Below are 24,766 nucleotides of genomic sequence, written 5' to 3' on the forward strand. Positions count from 1 at the left end.
TGGACGTTTCGGTCAACATGACCTTTATCAACAAGGTATACAAGTTCTATGTACAGAGAATAAACCGTGTTGTAACCTGAGTATGAGTGAAGATGGCAGCCAGAGAGGGTAACTGAGCTGGATTGGTGAACAAGTGGGAATAGGGCCTTATAGAGGTTGTTCAGGAAACATTAACTTTTCTCTATACACAGGATAGCATAAAAAGTAAGAGATCTCAGAGGTTGCAACCTCTGTTCCCCCCGACGATCTCTGTGTCGGCCCTCGGCTTGTTATGAATGGAGCAGTGGATAAGAGACTTACTGCTCTATTTATTCCTATGGAGCTGCTGTAGAGAGCTTAGTGCAGCACTCTTTCAGTTTACTCGGAACTCCACAGGAATAAATAGAGTTGCGGGTTATGTGCCGTACCGGCAGCTCTATTTATAACAAAGAAGCTAGGGGTTGATACAGAGCTCAGGTGAAAAGGGGCACAGAGGTCAGACCCCTGCAATCTCTTACTTTTCCCCTATCCTGTGGCTGGGGGAAAAGTTCATTTTTTACCGGACAACCTATTTACGGTGACCATACATTTCCAATAACTGAAGGCCATACGTTTCTTCAGCTCATCTCTCCCAGCCTCCCCATAGATATGAACATTCATGTTTTCTTAATGGGTAAGGGAGGGTTAAACCAACAAGCAGGCAGCTCTAGCACTGGATTATCCCTCTAAAAACAAAACTATCAGACAGACAATATTTGGCATGCCCAATCCTGTCTACCAACATCATCTGGTGGAGAGTCAGGAGGCCACCATACACTTAGATACTTTTTTATATACTTTTATACTTTAGTATTACTAGTGTGGGCACCTTTACACCTGATAAGCCAGGTGCTTTGCTTAGACTCTTTACATCTACTTAACATCATCATGACATCATTAAGTTGTATCATGTAACTTAAAAGTAAGCAAATCTATGTTTGTAAGCCACACGACAACAGTGGCAGTATGCATCAATAACTTCCTTCTTAGAATATGTGTTTTTCTTTTGCTCCTGTCTAAAATGAGACAACAATTAGACTTAATGATGAGTGAGCTATATAAGCAAGACCCACATCATAATATGCTTCTTCTTAGACAGTCAGGTTTAAAGACATAGATAAATGAAAGAATGTCTGTTCTAGTTGGGAATGTGAGACACAATAATACATCTTCAGTGCTTAGAGGTAACATGGATTATATGGTATCTTTGTCTGACTACTTAATTAAGGATCAACATTCCTCTGTCCAGAAAAGGCGCATAAAATATGAAATGAGAGGATGTGAGCCTTTCTCTGTTGTGACAAGTGGACTAAACAGGATCAAAGGCAAAAATCTTAGTAGCCAGTAGAAGGATATCTGTCCAGACACAGAGGCTTTGGCTGAATCATGTAGTGCTAGCCTTTTACTATTGTAAATATGCTTTTAGCTTATCTAGGGAAGGGATGTAACTTATTTTTGTTATATTATGTAACACGTTATATACCTTTGAGGTTTACTACATTGAGATAAGTGTTTAAATTGTTGATTATTACCATTAATAAATTACTTGGAGCTTTTTTATGTAACATTTTGGAAAGGAATACAATTTCTTTTTAGCAAGATAACATAGAAACATGGTCAGCTATTACACAGGTCATGTTTATCAAGCCTTTACAGCAAGGTGCAATTGTCTATATATTTGCCTTTTCTAAATTTAAAACTGGGAAGCAAAGAGGGCATATTAGAACAATGACTGGCACATAGTGACAGAGCCAGGGAGTTAACGACCATTGCGGCCGATAATTGCTTTGTTTAATAAAAGGCAATGATCAGCCGACATGCACGATGTCAGCTGATCGTTGGCTTTCAACATGGTAAAACACAAACGATCAGTTTATCAACTATCTGCTGCCGTTGCTCCGTGTAATAGGAGTGGTGGCAGCAGACTGGCCCTATCTCCTGTGGGCTCCCCGGACTATCTAAAGGTCGCCCCCCCCCCTCCCCACACTTACCTGATTACTGTAGACGCGTGTAAAACCACCAGCAGTAGGCGGGGAACAAGGAGTAAGCCAGCGCTGACCTGACAGATCAGTGCTCGCTTGCTCCTGGAGATTGCCCCATGTAATAGGGGCTTTACATTAGAATGGCAAGGACTAGTAGTACAACTCACATGCTACAGCTATGGAGAAGGTTGCATCTGATTTAAGGGAGTTTCTCACTGAACCACATCTGTTTCATATCAGTTAGACACGCCATAAAAGGAATAATGGAGGATGGGGGGGGGGGGGGGGGTTATAAATGCCAGTGGAGGTTCCAGTGCCTGCACTAATTATAATGTTTTAAAGAGGAAGTATTTCTTAGTATCCATGCCACTAAAGTTGCTATAACAGTAGTTCTTATTCTGGTCATGTCTAGTTCTAAGAACATAAGGAATAAGTAAAGACATTTTCAAATATGAAAACCGTAACCTATCACTACAGCAGTTTAGAAATAACTTCCATCTATGAATTTGCAGTTAGTACAAGTTCTTTCAGTCAAGCAGGCCAATGAATAGTTAAAGGGGTCACAAACTTGTACTAACTGCAAATTCATAGAAGAGAGTTATGTAAAAGCTGCAGGGAAGTTTGGTAGGTGAGTGTCGCTTATTTATAGGCTATGTTCACACAAAGGCCGGGTCACGGAATGACCGGTCTGTGCCCAGATCATCACGGCCGGTACTTATGTACCGGCCGGATGATCCGTCCGGCCGCAGAGCTCGGATGCGGGTGCATCAGCACGCGCCCGCATCAGAGTTTTCCATAGCACACAGTGAAGCAAACGTCCGGAGCCGCTTGCTTCACTGTGTGAACTGACAGGTCTTTCTGCGTCCGGAATTCACTGAATTCCGGCCACAGAAAACTGACATGTCAGTTATTTGCGGCCCCGTATGGGATCCCGGCCGGAGCGTATACGATGTGCATACGCTCCGGCCGGGATCCCATATCAGATAAGGTTTATGTTGCGCTCCGCAAAACGTACTTTTACGTAGTGTGAACATAGCCTTACAATGATATCAGCCATATATATAGGTAGCTGATAGCATTTTAAAAATAAGTGATACTTACCTACTCAGATCCCCTGCAGCTTTTATGCTCCCATTCCTCACTTGTCATTACTTCTACCATTTTCTGTAGATAGGCCCATTAATGTCATAAACCCAGACAACCCCTTTAAGGGCAGATGCAACCATTCCAGCGTTGGAAGAGCAACAGCATAGAATGTTCCTAATAGTTTGTTTGGAGTAACACAACTGCAGCAGTATAGAAACAGGTATGTAAACCATGACAACCACACCTCTTATAACACCTCTTCATCCATTTTATTTAGTAACATAAATTCAAACTTTTTAGACACAGCTCGCTATGTATACACAAAATCCACACAAAAATTCTATTACATTGCCTAAATACACGTTTTAATCATTTAGCTCTCAACATTGTGATATATTTAAACAAGCAGCAGACACTTACTGGAGATTAAAAACACAAAAAAAGTAATTTAAGTGAAAACCTCCCCCAAAATTTTAAAATTAATGTCTCCCTGCTCTTAGACATTTCCTTTAATTTGCCATGATCAAAGCCTTGGGGAAAGAGGCGAAATGTGAAAAGAAGCTCTATGTTTTGGTAACAACCATGAAATTCAAATAAAAACAGTGTTTAAAGTTTCTGCAAGTGTCAGTTTTGCACGTGCTGCTCACACAGTATGCTTCGGAAAAGCTTGTATTTATGAAAGTACAACTGTTTCATGTGAAAAGATTGAGAGCTCACTTTTACTTGTACTTAATGTGAAAATATTGTACATAATATATTTCCACAAGTGGAAATAGCAGAGAAAAAAAAGACGATATACTGTATTAACATTTTTTATAAAAGGGGTATTATGATTTATTTTAAAACCACACTGCAGCCTGCTGTGTGTTCAAACTAACCAACTACCCCTTACTCACCTCACCCAGTCCGTTACTGTTGTCATGCTTTCCCTGATCTACTGATGATGTTCAAAATCCATGGCAGTGAATCACTGTGCCAGGTTTAAAAATGTTATGGTCCCAGAGGTGACCCGTGCTTTGGGCCTCTCCAGGTGCCTTACCCTGCCATGCTCCAGTTTCTGCCTGCTCTGCTCTTTATGTGCGTCCCCGCATCCTAGGGTGCCCTCTCTGTTATTTAAAGGGGCAGTGTATCCCTAATTGGTTCTGCATCTAAGCACCTCAATATTAAAGCCCTGACATTCCCTGTTGGAGCCTCTGCATGCTTCCCTTTGTGTGTGGTCCCAGCTCTCCGTTGTTCCTGCCTGTGGTTCCTGCCGCCTGTGCTTGTAGTCCAGAGCCTTGCTGTGTTCCTGCTGACTGCGGTCCCGGCCATGAGTCCTGTGTTCCACCCTGCCCACATGTCTCCAGCTGCACTTTGCCCACCACCGTTAGCAAGCCAAGCCAGGGGTAGCCATCTGGGGGTCGACTGCAGCAGCAAGTCCATCCTGCCTTGTGGCGAGCTCAGGTGAAGACCAGCAGCCCCTTAGACTGCACTCTTTGGTGCCGCTTGCGCCATCGCTAATGGTGGTACAGCGGTCGTTACAGCAGTCGTTACAGAAATATCATCATCACAGCAGAAAGATTGTGTTATCAAGCACCAGGGTAGAAAGGTGCAATGGGGCTGAACTGGCCAATGTTAGTAGGTTACATTTTATTTCACACATACAGCAGATATCGACTATTTGGTATATATGGATATGTACTTCGCTATAATGGGCCATCTTATGATGACAACCCCCATCTATATGCCCTAATTGAGCACATAGGGGGCACCATTGCTTCAGATTAGCACCATGTAATACTCCATTTCACAAAGGGTAACCATTAATATGTTCACAGTGTCATTATTTACAATGGTTGCAATGATTATTATTGTTTATGTACTGTATAATTCAGGTGTATGGTCTCTGTAGTACAACTTGCACTAGCATTACACTAGCTCTCTTCCACTGCACTAAATCAAAAGAGATCTCTCCTAGTTATGTTTCCAAGTCTGATGTCTTTGCCTTTTTAGAAACACCTACAAAGTATCAGGGGGGTTCTCTGAACAAACAAAAGAATTTCACAAATAATAGTAATCTAAAAAAAGGCATTGCTATTAAACGTGAGTAAAAGAAACATTTCATAAAATAAAAGCTGAAAAGGATTACTAAAGCACAAACACTACACTCTTTTAGTGGAGCTGTTTTAGTAACAATCTAAAAGAAGTCAGCCCTTAGATTTAGAAAAGCATTTTCAAGAAGAATCACAGCCCTAGGATAAGGATTAAATCATATTTTGTAGAAAATACTAGTCATCAAAATCCACTTCGGCCTTAACAAATGTCCCATAGCCTGAAAAGGTGTTAGGCTTTATTTAAGGAACACATGAGAAATGGCTGTAACCCCCAGATTGTATGTGATAGTTTTCACATGAGCTGCCCACATGGAAAAGCATATGGCTCAAGCATATTTATAATAAACCTGAAAATGACATTTATGTGATTAATACATCCATCCTGTTCCATGGAGAAAGAATGGTTCCACCAGCCCTTTTAGAGCTAAGTACAAGCAGCAAGCATTTGTAAAGCAGATGTAAACTTTAGATGTAGTGCTCTAGTACACTTTCTTAACTACTCCTGGCTGTGTTTTTCCCAGGGTATTCACAGCATTAACTTTATATTTGGAAAAGCCAAGGATGGCATGATAAAGGAGTAAAACGTGTACTCACCCACCTCTGCTCCACCACTAACAGCGTTCTATTGGTGCCAGTCCCCACTGTCAGAATGTTCTGTTCTTCTCTCAACACAAAGCAGATTCCCATTCAGCCAATCCCTTACGGAGATGGGTAACTTCTGTAGCCAGCCATTGGCTGAGCAGGCATTTTCTATATGAAGAACTGAGGATTACCATTAGACTATGTTCACACATCGTTTTTTTTTCTGTAAAGAGCGGACGCTGATTGCAATTGCCTCAGGGTCTGTGCAATGCAATGCAATGCCGCCTGCTGTGTTTATACATCGTTATTCTAATGCCCGATCTTTAGAACGGGGGTTAGAATAATGTGCCTGTCAATTATTTCTGGACGCTGTTCACTGAACAGCGTCCGGAAACATCAGCTGTTCCCACAACGCAATGTGCAGCGGCGGCCGCACATTGCATTGAAGTGAATGGCTAATTGATTTGCAGGCACACCCGTTGCATGTGTGAACATAACGATGTGTGAACATAGCCTTAGAATGGAAGTGATGGGGCATCTGAGAGGGGTAAGCAGATATTTTTATGCCACTCCAAGTGCTTCTAAATAAAAACTATTCCTCTGAAATACCCCTTTATAATTATGTTTACAGGGTATCATATCTATGTCTCTAGATTACTAGATTTAAAAAACAATGAATAGCATTGTTGTGGTTTAATCATGTTGCCCTAGACAGTAAGTGCCTGACTCTTTTAAAAAATCCTGTATATAGATTTCATGTATGTGACCATATTACAGTTTAGTAGAACCATTAAGATGTGTAAAGCCAAAATAAGGCAGCTATTGATGTGTATGGGACCATGTATGCCTCTAGTTTGATACTGATTATTATTTTTTTTTATATATATATATATATATATATATATACCAAAAATAATAGTTACTGTATGTCATTAATGAGATGGGGTATGACGAATGTATTATCCCCAATAAGCAATACATTTACGTTTAAATAACTCAGTAAAATGGTACTATACAGAAGAACCATATGGCAGCACTTGGAATGGCTATGACTCTGTAGTACGGTGTGCCATGTGAACAGATGATATGCAAATATTCATTACACCATAATGCGATTACACCATAGCACGTCACAATAAGTCATTTAGTAGAAGTCTCAATAATCAATAAATAAATCAGATTAAAAAGTATAGGGGACTGAAAGCAGCAAAATTCTTGAGGTGTCTATGAGCTTGTATCCGCAAAGCTTCTGCTCACACAAGCATGAATATTAAAGCAGAGGAACCCCATTTCCTGTAGTATACTCCAATGTACACCTTTCATAATGGCAGATCTGCTCTCTTTATAAAATAGCCAATCTCCCCTATTATTCCTGGGCTTCAACACAAATGTGCAGATCAAGTTTGGAGAAGAAAAGTTGTTATCATGCAAAGGGAAATCTCTGCCAGGGAAATTCCATATGGCGGAAAGTGATCTTATATAAATATGATTTACATGGCTTGTAATATTAAATGAAGAGAACTCAGTAAAAACAATAAACAGTTCTTTCTTTTGCGGAAGATACCCACAGACACATGAGAGAGGCAGAGCAGGCAGCAGTTTACGCTTTTCACAATCCAGACCAAAATTTCAATAAAACCCTGGAAGCCGTTCACTTAGTTCTAAAGAAAATAAGAGCCAGCTGTGTTATTTTGAATACAGAAGCTCCATGAAGCAAACGAGAATGAGAGAGATTTTACAGTCTTTGTAGCTTAAAGGAACCATTTAGGTGTTAAAAAATAGATAGATAGATAGATAGATAGATAGATAGATAGATAGATAGATAGACACTAATCAATCATAACATTGAAACCAGTGACAGGTGAAGGGAATGACATTTATTAGCTTATGACATTCGGACTTGTCAAGAAATTAATATATTAGACATCAAGTAAACAGTTGGTTGTGGAAGTTGATGTGTCGGAAGTAGGCATGAGTAAGGATCTGGGCAAATTCTTATTACTTCAATGACGAACCAAGGACAACTCGTGAATCAACTACAGGGTCATGTGTGCTCAAGGCTAGTTGGGAAGTAAATGTTAGCCTGTCTGGTCAAATCTCACAGAACAGTTACTGTGACTCAAATAGCTAAAAAGATGCACTGAAATGCCTTTTTGGCTCTTACAAATGGGGATTTAACACACTTTCCATGTTTAGAACAGGGAAGCACACCTATAAGCTATGTTCACACCATTGCTTGTATAATAATGGCCATTGTACTAAAATATAGCCATTATATATTGTTAAAAGATGGCCATCAAATAAAAACGGATGCCATTTTGAAATTTTGAGCATAGCCATAGAGATAGTAATGCAATAAATGCGCAATAGGCAATATGGTTGTATACTTGGCTTTAAAGGCAAGAGGTGAGAGGTGAGGAGAGGTGGCTTTTAAGAGGTGAGGTAACCACTCATGAGGATTTAGGGTTTTCAGTTACAATAATGATTATATAAAGAATGCTTCATCATTTCCTACCGTATAAAAAATGCTGATTTGGCATTGCCTCCATCTCCCTGAAAAGGTAGTTTTATTCCACTCTGTACTGTATGCTATCTAGCAACAACTAGTCATATGGGTGGCGTCACTCCCTCAACTAGTCACAGCTGCTGGGCTATAATCACTTCACTCTGCACTGTAACCCCGCCTCTCTGGGTGTGATTCATAGTCCAGGAGCCTACTACATCATTCAGAGGCAGGGTTACAGCACGCAGGGGAATTACTACTGGTCTGGAAGTGTGGCTAGTTTAGGGAGAGATGCCGCCCATATAACTACTTGCTGATGATTTGCATACAGCAATGGGAGGAATAAAACTACATTTTTGGGGAGTCGAGACAATGCCAAATGCGAAATTTATATGGTAGTTATTGCTGCAGCATGCTTTGTATAATCATTATTGTAACTCGGAGCCGTAAATCCTCATGAATGGTTCCCCTTAAATAAAAGCTGCTGTTTTAAAATAGGTACTGTAATTTTTTCAAATATTTTTGTGAATTTAATGCATCTATCCCACACCTGTTGTTGTTGTTTTTTGCTGATTGTGTTATCCGACAGTAAGACTTTAACTGCAGATCCTTTGAAGTGACACTGTGACCCACTTTTTGCATTCTGACTTCTCTACACAGGTGTAAAAGGTAAATTTAGCAGTTCTCATACCTTATTTTAGGGATGGTCCAAACCCGCCAAGGTTCGGGTTCGGCTGAACCCGAACGCTCGGCATCGGATTCCCGCTGTCTGCCCACTCCGTGCAGCCAGTGGATACAGCGGGAGGAAAGCCTGGAAAACTGGGATACAGCCTATGGCTATGGCTATATCCCAGTTTTCCAGGCGTTCCTCCCGCTGGATCCGCCCGCTGCACGGAGCGGGCAGACAGCGGTAATCATTGCGGAGGGTTCGGGTTCGTACGAACCCCGTACGAACCAGGTTCGGACCATCCCTACCTTATTTTATATCATACGTCATGGTGCTTGTTCAAGTAAAAAATAATTTTTTTATCAACTGCAGATTTTGCTAAGTAGGTGGGGCTTCATGGCAACAGCGCCACTTAGCCCTGCCCACAGTGCCTCGAGGCGGCGGGACCTATGTGCCTATGATATCACGGACGGGCGGGGCCAGCAGTGGTGCTGTGGGCACAATCCGCAGATGATAAAAAATCACATTGTACTTGAACAAGCACCATGATGTATGATATATAAGGTATGAAAACTGCTAAATTTACCCATTACACCTGTGTAGAGAAGTCAAAACGCAAAAAGGGGGTGACAGTGTCCCTTTAAGCCTTGAAAGCTGCAAGGTTGGACCCTTATAGATCAGATGGAGGGCTCAAGTTCGTGAAATCATTCTTGCATTTTTGCAGTGTTATAGGGGACATTCTACTAAAAGTACTGACTTTCATTGCTGTATATCATACTGTAATTTGGAAGGAACCATTTTTTGGTCCTGTGCGTGACTTTAGAACTTTTAGGTTAAGGTAACTGAAGTTACAAATCATTTTTTGGACCCCAACATCAGTATTGTTTTTTCCGTTATGCTTGGGTATTTTGATACCAAGGCAAGATTCTGTGTACCACTTGTGTAGAGACAACCGGACCCTACAAAAATGTTTCTAAAAAGTAAATGTAGATGAAAGAGCTAAAGCATCAATTCATGATAACATAAACAATTTTCAGAAAACCTCTTTTTTATTAGCTTTAAAAGAATTCTATCAGCACCCGCACATGCCTGAGGTGCTGACAGTGTGCATTAAGTGCCAGTATACTAGTTGGCATGTTATCTTTGCCTAATGTGTCAATTTAGGTGATGCTGCACATTATAATTTCTTCTACTGTAAGAGTCAAAGAGGGGTAGTGATGTAACTTATGGCATTCTGGCATGCCTCACCACTTCTTCCTTCTCCCTCTTCTCTATGAATATTCTGTGCTCCCTGGACTTTTGCATGGTCCCACCATCTTCCAGGTCTGCACATGTGCTGCTGTGTGGACACAGACGATAGCGCAAGCATGCAGGAGGCCGGGGAGCACAGAATATTAATGGAAATGTAGAAGGAAGGAGTGGTGAGTGGTGCGGCATGAGCAATACACCACGACTCCTCTTTGATTCTTACAGAAGGAGAAATTATATTGTGCAGCACATTAGGCAAAGTTAATAAGCTAACTAGTGAATTGCCACTTAATGCACACTGTCAGCACCTCAGCTAGGGTCCAGGTACTGACAGATTCCCTTTACGTCATCTGGGAAATACCAACTTGCTTTGCTATTTACCTATCTTAATAGAGACATGGCATTTAAGTACTCCTTCCTTTTTCTTGTCACCTCCACCATGTGGGTTTTATGTGGTGCTTGTGTTTTTTTTACATTTTTTTGTCCCTCCTCTCTGTAGGAGGTTTGTCACAGTGCTTGGTGGTTTCCATTTTAGAAAATTGAATATATTTGGAAGTACATCCGCAAATCAACCTGGAAATTAAACCTTTGCTTCCAATCTAGCCTTGTCTGTCTGCAATCAATCTACAGTACAGTATGTTAAATCGTAGTAGACCCCATCCCTGTTCTTGACATTGCAATGACACCTCCCATTGTTTGAATAGAGCATAGTAAATAAATAAATAAATGAATGAATGAAATTAAAAAAAGAAACTGTTCAGGAATAAGGTCACACATGTTAGAAAGGCTCAAATAATCACAATGTTATCTTGAATATTAAAACTTAAACAATAAATTTAAAATCGTACCCTCTCCATCCTGAAGAATAGAGGACCAACGCAGCCTTCAGTTTCAAGGACTCTTAGAAGCAAAACAAACACTTGTGAAAACAATTGAATGCTTTTAGTATCCTTGGCTCAAAAAGCAAAGCCACTTCAAAGAATGACACGATGCAAAATATTATATTTCTGTCAAAATTTACAGATGGAGGGTTACCACAACATACTGATGTGTTTCATGTCCTTACAGGGCCTCTGTCAGAGCACGTTTACTGAGTGTGCAGTGCATGCTGCTTATACAAAATGACTGCTTTACCCAACTTTATAGTGGAACTTTTTTTATACATTGATGATGATGATATTGATGAAGAAGGAACACCACACAAAGGTCCAAGCCAATTCCATAATACTGAATTTCTTCCTCAACATTCTTTCTCACCCAGCCACTTCATTTGTATTACAACCTTATCAAGTCTTTGGCAAGCAAATAATCGAGGTACTATGTATAGGTTTCTTTTTCTTCTATTGATAGTGTGGATCTTTTAATAAGATAGTTTTGCAAATACTGTATTCTCGATTTGAAGGTTCCTACAACTTTGTTTCTACAACTTTTATTCAGGCTTAAAGCATCTCCATAGAACCAGACTACAGACGCATAGTGTGTAGTTTGATCTTTTAGCCATATTTTATTCTGTCTGTGCTCTACTTTTTCATGACATAATAATATTTGCTAGAAACTATGGCTTGGAGTATGACTGTAGGGTTACATAACATTTGTTTGTAGTCAGTTACCATGGAAATACATGGGTTTACATAGAAGCTGAAGATATAAAGTGGTATAAAATAAAGAATTTCAAGTTTTTTTTCTTTTTCAAAGTTCACACACACACTGCATGAGGCCTCATTTTGAGGTGAAATAACGTCCCCTATTTTGTAATAATGACCGTTATTTGTATAATCACAGCCATCATTACAAAATAATGGTAGTTATTTGCCCACAAATTGACAATCATCCTAGAAGCTGACTGTCAAACAGCCAAAATAAGACGACGTAAACATAGCGTAAAACTGTCCTAAAGGAGAAGTCTGGCAAAATTTTTTATATACGTATTGTATTGCCCCCCAAAAGTTATACAAATTACCAATATACACTCATTACAGGAAATGCTTATAAAGTGTTTTTTTCCCTGCACTTACTACTGCATCAAGATTTCACTTCCTGAATAACATGGTGATGTCACGACCCGACTCCCAGAGCTGTGCGGGCTGTGGCTGCTGGAGAGGATGATGGCAGAGGGACACTGAGGGACACAGGGCACTGGAGGGACACAGAGCATCCCTCTGCCATCATCTTCTCCAGCAGCCACAGCCCGCACAACTCTGGGAGTCGGGTCGTGACATCACCATTTTATCCAGGAAGTGAAGCCTTGATGCAGTAGTAAGGGCAGGTAAAAAAGCACTTTATAAGCATTTCCCATAATAAGTGTAAATTGGTAATTTGTATAACTTTTGGGGGACAATACAATACTTAAATAAAAATTTTCACAGGACTTCTCCTTTAAACTAGAGATTATGGTCAAAGAGAAAAGGACACTTTAGCGCAGTGCTTCTCAAACTGTGAGGCGGGCCTCACCAATGAGGCGCCCCCTAGTTGTTGGTGAGGCCCAGTAGTGGGGGGCCAGTTTTCACAAAGTAACTATGATCTGTTTAGTTCTTTTGCTGTTTGCAAAAATCTCCATTTTAACAACATTCTTAATTTATTTCGTACTTTCTTTATTAGTATCTAGAGCTTGGAAGATGGGTGAAAGCTAGGCCTAGCATTATTTTCAGCTTTTAAATGGACTTTCACCACAGATAGTGAGGCCCGGCATTCTCTTGGTAAATCTGGTGAGGCCCAGTCATTGCCTTGGTCTGTTGGGTGAGGCTCCAGTAGAAAAAGTTTGAGAAGCACTGCTTTAGCGGACCTTTGGCATCTTTACATGACCCAAACAAGTGTGACAAAAGAGAATTGAAGGTACTGTAGATCTCTGCTGAAAAGTTAAAGGAGTATTCTCATCACAACAACTATATCTAAAACAGTAGGTCATTAAAACGTAAGAAATTTTGCAATTGACTTTATTTACCTTATTAGCTTCTCTGTGTTACGGGCTGGGGACTCACTCCCTCACTGCCTGGACACCTGCAGTAATCTGTCTTCACAATTACAGCTCCCAGCCCCCTGGAGCTTTCAGGTTGAGACTGGGTATAGCAGAGCTGAACACAGAATAGCAGAGTGCAGAGCAGAGGGGCACAGTGCTGCTGCCCAGAGCAGTCAATGACTAAGCAAACTTCCCTCCACCCAAAGCAGGTAGTGAAAGGAGGCCAGGAGCATAAAAATGGGTAATTTTGGCATCTAATATTACCCCTTTAATCTGCTATGTTGGATGTATAGTAGTTTACCCATTAATGCCCAGGGTAATGTTTTTTATCATCACATTTCGTAACTTTCTTTTTTCAGCGGACATATGAGGGCTTAATTTTTGTGGGACAATTTTTACTTTTTAATGATAACATTTTTGGGAAGTTTGGGAAGTTCAGTTTACTCATCTCTAGTGATGAGCGAAAAGTGAGATATTCGAATATTCGATATTCGTACCAAAACTTCGATAAATATTTGATAAGCGTTCAAATCCCCCAGCTTCTGGTTTCACCCTCCAAATGGTCAAATAGATGTTTTTCACTAGTCGAATACTTGTTCCCATAGACTTTAATGGGATCGAATATTCGATCGAATATTCGAATATTTGCGGGATATTCGTACGAATATCAAATATTCGAATATCTCACTATTCGCTCATCACTACTCATCTCTATTCATTAGTATTAAAGGAGAAGTCCGGTGAGATTTTTTATTAAAGTATTGTATTGCCTGCCAAAAGTTATACAAATCCCCAATATGCACTTAATACGGGAAATGCTTATAAAGTGCATTTCCCCCTGCACTTACTGCTGCATCAAGGCTTTACTTCCTGGATAAAATGGTGATGTCACGACCTGACTCCCAGAGCTGTACAGGCTGTGGCTGCTGGAGAGGATGATGTCAGGGGGATACTGAGGGACACAGGGCACTGGAGGAGGGACACTGGGCATCCCTGCTATGGTTACAATTTCTATTAGGCTGTGCCTATGAGTGTTACACTGAAAGGTCAGTACATTAAGGCAATTTGATTTTGGGTGCAAGTACATGTAATTGAAAGTGTACATTGTGAGAAGCAAACATTGTAGGTAGAGACGGAAATTTGTTTCGCGAGGTTTGTGAATTTTGGGTCAACTATGTTAATATTTGTGAATCAAATCTTAACGAATTTCAATAGAACAGCCAAACCATAGTAGCTACATTACTAGGACTATTACAGAAGGACAAATTTGTGTCAAAAATTGGAAAATCACAATTTAAAAAAAGGTCAATTAGCCTGTCAGTTATCCAATTTTCACTATGGACAGCAGTGGACTTTCAATGGACATTTACTTTCTCCCAGAACAGCAGTGGATATTGGTAAATGAGTGACGTAATGTGACACTTTCACAGATTTTTAGAACACAGAGTGACGAGCGACCAATGGTTATGTAAGCCGCACACTAAAGTCACTAATGAAAATGTATTTTTAGAACACAGTGGGAGTGGAGTGCAAGCACTGATTATGTAAGGCGCATGCTCACTTCACTGATCCCAGTAAATAGGTATAACTTGTATATAGAGGGTTCGCCAGATTGACTTCGCTCATCTATAATTGCAGGGAGTATGCATATATAACTACAATAGCAATTTGAAGGTAAGCTAATTTGTGACTTTTCTTTATTCTGTTGCACCTGCACTATATTGGTAGCTGTGCATGCCATGAGGGCGATAAAAGTGGTACAGCTGTACGAGAAGGGGGCTTGACATGAGCACATGCCTTATTTATCACAAACTATGTCTCCATGCAATAAATTGTACATTTCTACACTACATTGGAGCTGGTATAGATTTCATTGACAGTGCAGATGTAATGTACTTGGATTTATGTAAATGTGTGAACCCAGCATGCCTACATATGAGACACTGGTCTTAATATATCCCCCCACTTTGTATACTAATGTTCTTATTGGTTACTCTGATCTATTGTATTATGTACTGATTTCCCACTGTACTTTCTTTAATAACAATTTGCAGTGATCAATAAAAGAGAAATATATTTGAGTACTGACAGTTTATTGGTGCTGTTAACTTACTGTATGTGGGTGTATATTACATTAATAAAGAAAAGAGGTAAACCTAGATGTTAAAAAACAACCCCATAAAATCTGAAAAACCACCTGAAACAAACTGATTGCTGCAGTGATCCAGTTGGACATAGAATTCCCATTTCCGAGATCACATTAAATAAAGTCATACTCACCTACCTGGGCTCCCTTCAACTATTAACAAACCCTCCAACAAGTTTCCCTAAAGAAAAGTATCTCAAAATATTAACAAACTGAATTTAAAGCAAATTTAAAAACATAATTTGAATACATATATCAAAAAAAGATTTTATAAAAGGAGGACGGCAAAAAGCAAACAACACAACACAGGGAAGGGGAGACTGCACGGATCATGCATGTAACATGTATGGAGAATAAATAGAGTGCATGCTTTGACCAGCGAATTTCACATATTTCAAAGTGCCTTGTGCATCATGCAATACTAAAAAATAACGGAGGCAAAGCGTGCTTAAAGGGGTACTCTGAAATGAATCCCCCCTCTGTCACTGACAGGCTGAGCGAACTTGAGAAGTCACGTCTCGAGCCCGCGTCAGACACCAGGAAGCCCGCCGCTGGATCCCCGGCGGTGAGTGGACGTCTTTTCTCTCAGCCACCTCCTTCCTGGCCAGATCATAAAATAGCCCCCCCCCCCGCTGCTGGAGTACCCCTTTAAAATACTAATGATTTAAATACAGAGCGAGAAAGTGCAAAGTGCCACTGATAAACAATAAATTAATCCCTCAAAGTAACATAACACTGAAAGTGCAGACCACATGCCACAGAGCCGTGCAGCTCCCTTACCCACAGAGACACCCCAACGCACGTTTGTCAGGAGGTGACTTCGTCAGGAGGTCCCTTCAACTATTATTCTGATGCTTCCCGTCTCCCTTTCTTCAACGCTGCTTCCTGCTCCTTGTGATACATTGTCACCACAGAACCTCCCACTGAGCCAATCACTGGCTGCAATGGTGTCCCACATCAGTGAATAACTAAGAAGGGGATGACACCTTATAGGAAGCTGGAAGCAGGGGTGAAAAGCAGGGACCAAGAGGCATCAGATTGGGATGGGATCAGCGTAGGTGAGTATGGCTTCTTATTCATGTTTAATGTTCCCCTAGCCTAAATATATATTTAAAAAAAAAAAATCTGTCTACAGACAACAATCACTGTAAGGGTGCCTTCACACCTACCGTATCGCAGCAGAAAATCCGCTGCGAATCCGCAGCAGATCCGCAGCAGATTTAACTAAGTGAATGAACACAGCATTAAATACGCACTGTCAAATCCGATGCGGATCCGCTGCAGATTTGTAAGTGCGGATTTGATGCTGTGTTCATTCATTTTGTTAAATCTGCTGCGGATCTGCTGCGGATCTGCAGCGGATTTTCTGCTGCGATACGGTAGGTGTGAAGGCACCCTAATGCATAGTTTAGTTGTCAGTTTTATCTAGAATTGGCAGTGGCTTTTTTTGCTGTCTCCTTGTAAATTAAATGGCCCACTCACTGAATGATTTTTTTTCTGTTTTTGATTAACTATTCTCTGTGAACTGTTGAGACTTCTGTTTGTGAAAATCAGAGTAGATTGGTCACTTCTGTTATGTTGATACCACCCTGCCTGGCACCAGCAATCATTCCATGGTCCAGGTCACTGAGATCACATTTCCTCTCCATTGTTTTTTTTTTTAATACAATGAAACCTCAGGACCATATCTTCATGATTGTGTGTTGAGTTACCAGCAGAAGATTGACTAATAAGATATTTGAATTAATAAGGAGGTGGACAGGTGTATACAGCAGCCCTTCAATCTGTATATGATTTGAAGAACTAACATTGTAAAGTAAATTACATTTTTAAATTATTGCTATTTTATGTTTGCTTAGACTTGTATTTTTGTCAAAGTCTAGAACATCTAGATTTTATTACTACCAGTAGCGTGTCAGTGCATTCAGATATTTTAAGAAACCAAATCCCTTAATGATTTGACTCAAAGGAAAGGGCATAGCTGTGAAAAAGACAGCTTGAAAGAGACCTATACTGATTCACATCTGAAACTTCTGAAAAGTTAGCTGTGCCACCAACATAGCTGCAATTGACTGTAATCTGTTTGCCCAAGGGTGGTCCATCCGGAGAGATTATATTGCATATCCTATCCCGTACTGAAATTCCTAGCTTGCTGATAGTTGTGTCTTATAAGTACTAGCTCCTGTTACTCTCCTTGGAAAACAAAAGAAGGACTGGACATTCAGTAAGGCGATTTGATCAGGCATTACTCTACTCAATGATAATAATGCACAGCTCAGACACAGACTATGAAAACTCGTGTTTCTTTCATCACCAAGCATATGCCTTCATGTTTCATAAGGCAAACACTTTAAAGAACATCTGTTTTTGGTGCTTTCTCTCACTATTGTAATACAGTTTTAAAAACCATAACTAAGAATGGATTAAAAAAGTAGACAGGGGCATAACTAGAAATGACTGGGCCCAATAGCAAAATTTGATTCCCTCCCCCCACACACACACACGCACCGTAGCTGTCTGTTCCTGGGACGCTCGCTCTGCGCCGCTATCAATTGATTAACAGCATCTGTTACGATGCCATTCCCACAGGAAATGGCTAGTCAGCATGACCAGCATAGTCGACTTTGTCGACTGGCCATTTCCTATCTGAACAGCTTGTCAGTGGAAGTGTTCAAAATACTGATATTGGCGCAGAGTGGGTGGCCTGGAAACTGGCAGCTGTGGTGGAGAAGGACAGGTAAGTATGTGGCACTGTCATGCCTCCCGCAGATCTGGCAGAATGGCTAATTGCTTATAGATAGTAAGCCCTTGGGGCAGGGTCCTCCATCCCCATGTACCAGTCTGCCTTTTACCTTATTCATGTAACATGTTTTGATTTTGAAATGTTCTGTTTGTCACCCCCTATCACCTGTATAGCACTTGGAATTAAGGATGCTTTACAAATAAAAAAATAATAGTATTACTTAAAGTTATTGTAACACTTCAATTAATTATTTTTTTATCATAAATTTTGGTGGGCGCCAGCACACACATATTAAACCCTAACACAGTATGATCCCTGCATAGTGACATAGCTACTCCTTGCTTTTGTGGCTTCCAACTCCCTGGTATTCTGCTCAGCCAATCAGTGCACTGCCTGCCGCACCCACTGATTGACTGAGCGGGACATCAGGGAGCCTGAGAGGAAGACGATTGCGGGCAAGTAAGGTATTAGCCTTCCAGTGGTGGGTTAAGTGAGAGGGAAATGACAGGACACAGGATTGCAGAGGATTTCACTGTGGAACTCGCAGCATGCAATCTGCTGCAAATCCTGTACGTGTGAAACCATCCCCACCCAATAAAGCACAGAGTGGTCCCCAAGGGGTTACGTGAGGATGCTATGCATCTTTATGTAACCCCCTGGGGGTCAGACTGTTTAGCCTGGCACCCAAGGGGTTAAGTGGGTATGCCATTCATTCTCACTTAACCTCCTGGGGGGGCAAACTGTTCAATTAACTGCTCAGGTAGTCTATGTTTTACAGGACTCCCTAGGGCAGCATCCAACTTCTTCAGCCACCGGTAATCAAATGCTGCACACTCAGGTTTGGGCAAACCAAAGCATGCTTGAGGTTCGTTCATCTCTGGATATAAGCCATTGTAAGGTATATATACCCTGTAAATTAAAGAATAGACTATGCATGTTAAAATATAAATGTTAGCTGTATTCACACACCGTCAAAATGATAGACATTTTTATTGGACGTCCGTAATTTTTCTTATTCTTCTTATTTTCCTGTCTCCTTTTGATTAGAAAAAAGTATGATTGAATACATGTCCCAAACATGATGTACAAGGGTCTTCATTTACACTTTTCAAGTAGAATAGCTATATAATAGCATAACAATAAAAAGAAAAGCCATATTCACACTGTCACACTTAGCTACACTATTGTCTAGTGTCAAGTGGCTCTGGAAAATGTTAAACTAGCTGAAGAGTCTGCAAAACATCTATGCTTCTTCTTTAATTTCACTGCAGAATATTGATACATATTATATCGAGAAATTCATAATTTATATTTATACAAGTCTCACTAATACAAAATGCCTATGAAGAGACAAGAAAGAAGTGCACATGGTATTTTTCCCAAAACATTTTAAAACAGGTTCTTTTAGGCTCTGGATTTTTTTCTTAACTTCTTCTGTTATCCACTTTGACAGTTAAGAATACTCTCAATCTGCTATTTTTCGACATTTTCTTATATTACATTCTTGATTTATTGTAAATCAATTTATTTCCTTATTGATTTACACAAAAATTATTTAAAAAAATTACAAAAAAATGATTTAAATCTTGTCTGGTATCTCACTGTAATAAATTCAATTACAGTATTTTCCTTTGTATAAGACTACTTTTTAACCCCGGAAAATCTTCTCAAAAGTGAGGGGTCACTTTATAGGGCGGGTGTTGAAAAACTTTGAAACCGGACTGGAGACTCTGCGGCCACATCCCCGCTGTATGCAGTGACTGTAGGAAGGGCAGAGCAAGCTGCAGGAAAAACGAGATATGGTAGAGTAGGGCTGTGCCCAGAAAAACACAACTCTTTAACCCATCTGGCCCACGCTTGTATGCTACCAGTATCACAGTACCTCCTTCTCTGCCTCACAGATCTCGCTGTTGTCTGATATTTTTTATTAATTTTTATTTGGTGTGCGTTCTAAGAGGTGTAGTCTTATATGGAGAGTATATCCCAAATTATATATTTTAACTGGAAAAGTTGGGGGTCGTCTTATACGCCTAGTCGTCTTATATGCTGGAAAATACGGTCAATTAGGGAGATTTATCAAACATGGTGTAAGGTAAAACTGGCTCAGTTGCCCCTAGCAACCAATCACATTCCAGCTTTCATTCCTCACAGACTCTTTGGAAAATGAAAGGTGGAATCTGATTGGTTGCTAGGGGCAACTGAGCCAGTTTCACTTTACACCATGTTTGATTAATCTCCTCCAATGTTTTTAAAAACACCTAAAAGTTGGAATATTCAAAAACTAGCAACAACTATAAGGCCAAGGGAGATGCCTAACATGGGGATGTGAAGTACTTGAGGTGCCTAACTAATAGGGATTACCTACAGGGAACTGCATGCTGTTTAGCGCTGGGGAGATTACTGGTGAGATTACAGATGCCTACATGGGGACAGCTACATAAAGGGGAATTACATACTTGAAGGATAATATTTACTAGGGGAACGACTGCCAGGAGAACTGTCTGTATGTGGGATGTCTACATGGAGGGGATACCTACAGGCGAATCACCTACATTGGGAATATTATTCACTGGAGAGGGCAAACTTCCACAAGTACTACCTCAAGGGGGGATACCTCTATGAGGGCTATCTACAAGGGAACTAAATACATCGGAAAATGTGGGGGGAGGGCAACTACCAGAGGGAGCCTACATGTGTGGGCTACTTACAGGTTTACCTACATTGGATTGGTTTACTGGGGGGGATGGGGGTAACTACCTACTATGTGGAAGCACAGGGGGAGTTGAACTGCTAAGTGGGAGCACAGAGGGGACCAAACTACTATATGGGGTACTGTGGGGACCTTGCAACTATATTAATGGAAAAGTGACAACATGGATATACATATTTTCTCATTGCGCATTTTCAGTGCTGCTCTCTAATCCTGTGTGTTCTTAAAAAACGATCTTTATCCCCGGGCTGACAGAGGAACACACCAAGCAATGGGGAACTGGCAGCACAGATATATGCACATCTGTGCTGTTAGTTTCCCTTTAAGGCACAGAAGGGGCCTTATTGGAGGGGAAGGAACAGAGGGGCTTAACTACTATTTAGTGACCCAGAGGGATCTTAAAGGGATACTTTTTTTTTATTTTTTAAATCAACTGGTTTCATAAACTTACATAGATTTGTAATTTACTTCTATTCAAAAAGATCACATTTTCCAAAACTTATCAGCTGTTTTACGTCCTGCAGAAAGTGGTGTTTTCTTTCCAGCATGACATGGGGCTCTCTGCTGTCACCTCTGTCCATGTCAGAATCTGTCCAGAGTGATCAAATCCCCGAAGAAACCTCTCTTGCTCTGGACAGTTCCTGACATGGACAGAGGTGGCAGCAGAGTGCACTGTGTCAGAATTGAAAGAACACACCACTTCAGCAGCTGATTAGTATTTGAAGACTTGAGATTTGTAAATAGAAGTAATTTACAAATTTGTATAAATTTCTGAAACCTGTTGATTTGAAAGAAGAAAACTGCCATACCCTTTTATTACTACCGTATATAGGGCACAAAATAGACCTACTTGCTGGAGCTAGTAACTGTAATCATTATCAGTAGTTTCAAGGTTCCTGCCCATCCACAGTACAGAGCAGGGTGTGGGCTAGCTAGCTTTGACTCTGGTTCGGTTAATATGATAGAGTTTTCTTCCTTCTGGGAAAGAGCTAACATGGTTGCTAAACTTATAGAAAGGATGGAGGGTCTCTCCCACATGGGGCAACTATTCAGCCATTCAAAAATATACTATAGCATCTATTCAGAACATGATTGTCCATACAGATGGGAGGCTACGTCTGTAAAAAAAAAAAAAAAAGTAGTACTGTATACTAAACAATATCAATACACTTCTATGGGACAAGCATATTCAATATAATTTTAAGGGCTTGATTTTTTATTAAAAGAAATTAAATATTTATATTGATATTTTAATGAATGTAAAAGTCCTTATGAAGCAGTTTTGTTTTAGCATCCGGAGTGAACATACTTGCAGGTCTGAGGAATGTAAATTGCCATCTCAAGTGGCATATGCGGTATTTGTTCAAATGTCTATGCAAATATTACGCAGATATGTAAATCATATTTGATTTAACATATTTACATTTCACTCCTGACACACGATTTTGCCAACAAAAATAACATTTACATTTTTGCGGACCTCTTTCTGTAAGAATGTGTACTGCTTCGGAAGTGTCTTTTTTTAACTGAAAAAAAATTCTTCTACAATTTATACAGGCAATACATATCAGCCAACATCTCCCATAAACTGTTTATGTAAAAATGTCTACTATTTATATAGAATTTCCTACAATGATATGCAGTGCAAATAAAGCATATGCAGTATAATGCAGGACAGGAGTTTAGAATTGTTTCCTAAGAATTTTAATTTTATAATGAGAGATATAAAGAAAACTAAACTATGATCCAGTGGCAAAATAATTGTATTTCATACTATTTTATAGATTATGCATTGACTTTCATATTTACCTTCTCATACCATATACTATAGTTGACAATCTTTTCAATACAGTTATAAAAACATATGCTTATTTTTATTTCAAAATGACTATTTTGTTATACATTTGTAGCACGTACATGATTTTCACTTTTTTTTAAATTGCATTTTCATTTTTGATTTTGGGGGCAGTGAGGGGATCTTAGCAGACGGTTTGAAGAGAAAATACTAGCATCATGTTATATAGAAGAAGGAGTTTAGCATATTGATCTATAGTTGTATGGTAGAAGTTCAAGATCATTTATTTATATTCATATAAACTTTATGCTATGTTGTCATTAGAGATAAGCGGACGGGCGGACTTTTGGTCCGATGGCATCGGCGCTCTATCGTCATGCCTGTGATCCCGGCCACATAGTTGCGATCCCGCGAATATGCGGCCAGGATATTCCAGGGATTTCAACATCGATTCCCTGGAATATCCTGGCCTCATATTCCCGGGAGCGCAACTATGTGGCCGGGATCACAGGCATGACGAGAAAGTGAACTGCTTGGATTGGCAAAAACTGTCATTCACTCAAGAGGCATATTGGATTCTAAAGATGCATACCAGATCTTCCAAAGGTCTAAACTTTTGCAATGAGCAATGACAATATATTATCTATCTATCTATTATACATGTATATATATATATATATATATATATATATATATATATATATATATATATATATATACATTTAACCCCTTCGGAAGCAGGCTAATTTTCATTTTTGCGTTTTTGTTTTTTCCTCCTTGTGCTTAAAAGGCCATAGCACTTGCATTTTTACACATACAGACCCACATGAGCCCTTATTTTTTGCGTCACTAATTGTACTTTGCAATGACAGGCTGAATTTTTGCATAAAGTGCACTACGAAACCAAAAAAAAATTCAAAGTGTGGTGAAATTGAAAAAAAAAAAACGCATTTCTTTTATTTGGGGGGAATGTGTTTTTACGCCATTCGCCCTGGGGTAAAACTGACTTGTTATGCATGTTCCTCAAGTCGTTATGATTAAAACGATATATAACATGTATAACTTATATTGTATCTGATGGCCTGTAAAAAATTCAAACCATTGTTAACAAATATACATTCCTTAAAATCGCTCCACTCCCAGGCTTATATCGCTTTTATCCTTTGGTCTATGGGGCTGTATGAGGTGTCATTTTTTGCCCCATGATGTTTACTTTCTATCGGTACCTTGATTGCGCATATACGACTTTTTGATTGCTTTTTATTACATTTTTTCTGGATTTGATGCGACCAAAAATGTGCAATATTATTATTTATAACCTGGGAAAAGGGAGGTGATTCAGACTTTTATTAGGGGAGGGGGCTTTTTACTAATGACAATCCTTTTTTTTTTTTTATTTACACATATACTAGAAGCCCCCCTGGGGGACTTCTAGTATATACACTTTGATCTCTCATTGAGATCTTTGCTGTATAGATATACAGCAAAGATCAATGAGATCGGCACTCGTTTGCTTTCGGCTGCTGCAGCCGATAACAAACGAGTGCCGAGTCTTGGAGCGGTCCCCGGCCGGCTTCAGTTACGGAGATCGCTCCTCTGGGATAACGTCCCGGAGGAGCGATCTCCTCCACTAGACACCAGGGAAATGCTGTATCTGGTAATCGGATTCAGCTGTCATGTTTGACAGCTGCATCTGATTACTGTATTAGCGGGCATGGCGATCGGACCGTGCCCGCTAATACCGGCGGTCCCGGGCTACAAGTGGCACCCGGGACCGCCGCGGTTCAGAGCGGGGTAGCCACACGACCCCGCTCTGCTCTGAACGCCCGCACCCGCGCGAGGACGTACAGTTACGTCCACATGCGGGAAAGGGTTAAAGCTTTTACCATTTACTCACGTGTTGTGTTTTTTAAGTATAATTACCTCTAAACAACGTAAAAATTGCCACCCCCAGACTGCTTACTCCATAGCCCACAGCTAATAAACTGTGTTTGAAGGCTATGTTCACACATTGTTCTTTAAGTTAAAGAAGGCAGTGTTTTTGGACAGCTGTAAAACAGCAGTTTTTATTTAAAAAAAAAAAAAACCGCTGTGTGAACATAGCCAAAAAGTTAAATTTGTGTGCTTTCTTAAGCCCCTATTCCATGGGGCAACTATGGCCGTAACGGCCGATATCGGCCAAATATGGCCAATACTTGTTCGGTGGAATAGGGCCTTTAGAGGTTAATTTAATTCAG

The 24,766-nt window shown here is 40.1% G+C and overlaps 1 long non-coding RNA gene across 1 annotated transcript in view; it reads right to left on the reverse strand.

The window, feature by feature from the left end:
• Positions 1–11,025: 11,025 nt before the first annotated feature.
• LOC138784554 (uncharacterized) overlaps positions 11,026–24,766 on the reverse strand; it is a 36,189-nt gene continuing 22,448 nt past the window's right edge. Inside the window, exon 3 of the long non-coding RNA XR_011361876.1 lies at positions 11,026–11,079. This is a non-coding gene — a long non-coding RNA (uncharacterized lncRNA). The remainder of the gene's footprint in view (positions 11,080–24,766) is intronic.

The sequence above is a fragment of the Dendropsophus ebraccatus genome, chromosome 2 (assembly GCF_027789765.1).
Source record: "Dendropsophus ebraccatus isolate aDenEbr1 chromosome 2, aDenEbr1.pat, whole genome shotgun sequence".
Taxonomy (NCBI): domain Eukaryota; kingdom Metazoa; phylum Chordata; class Amphibia; order Anura; family Hylidae; genus Dendropsophus; species Dendropsophus ebraccatus.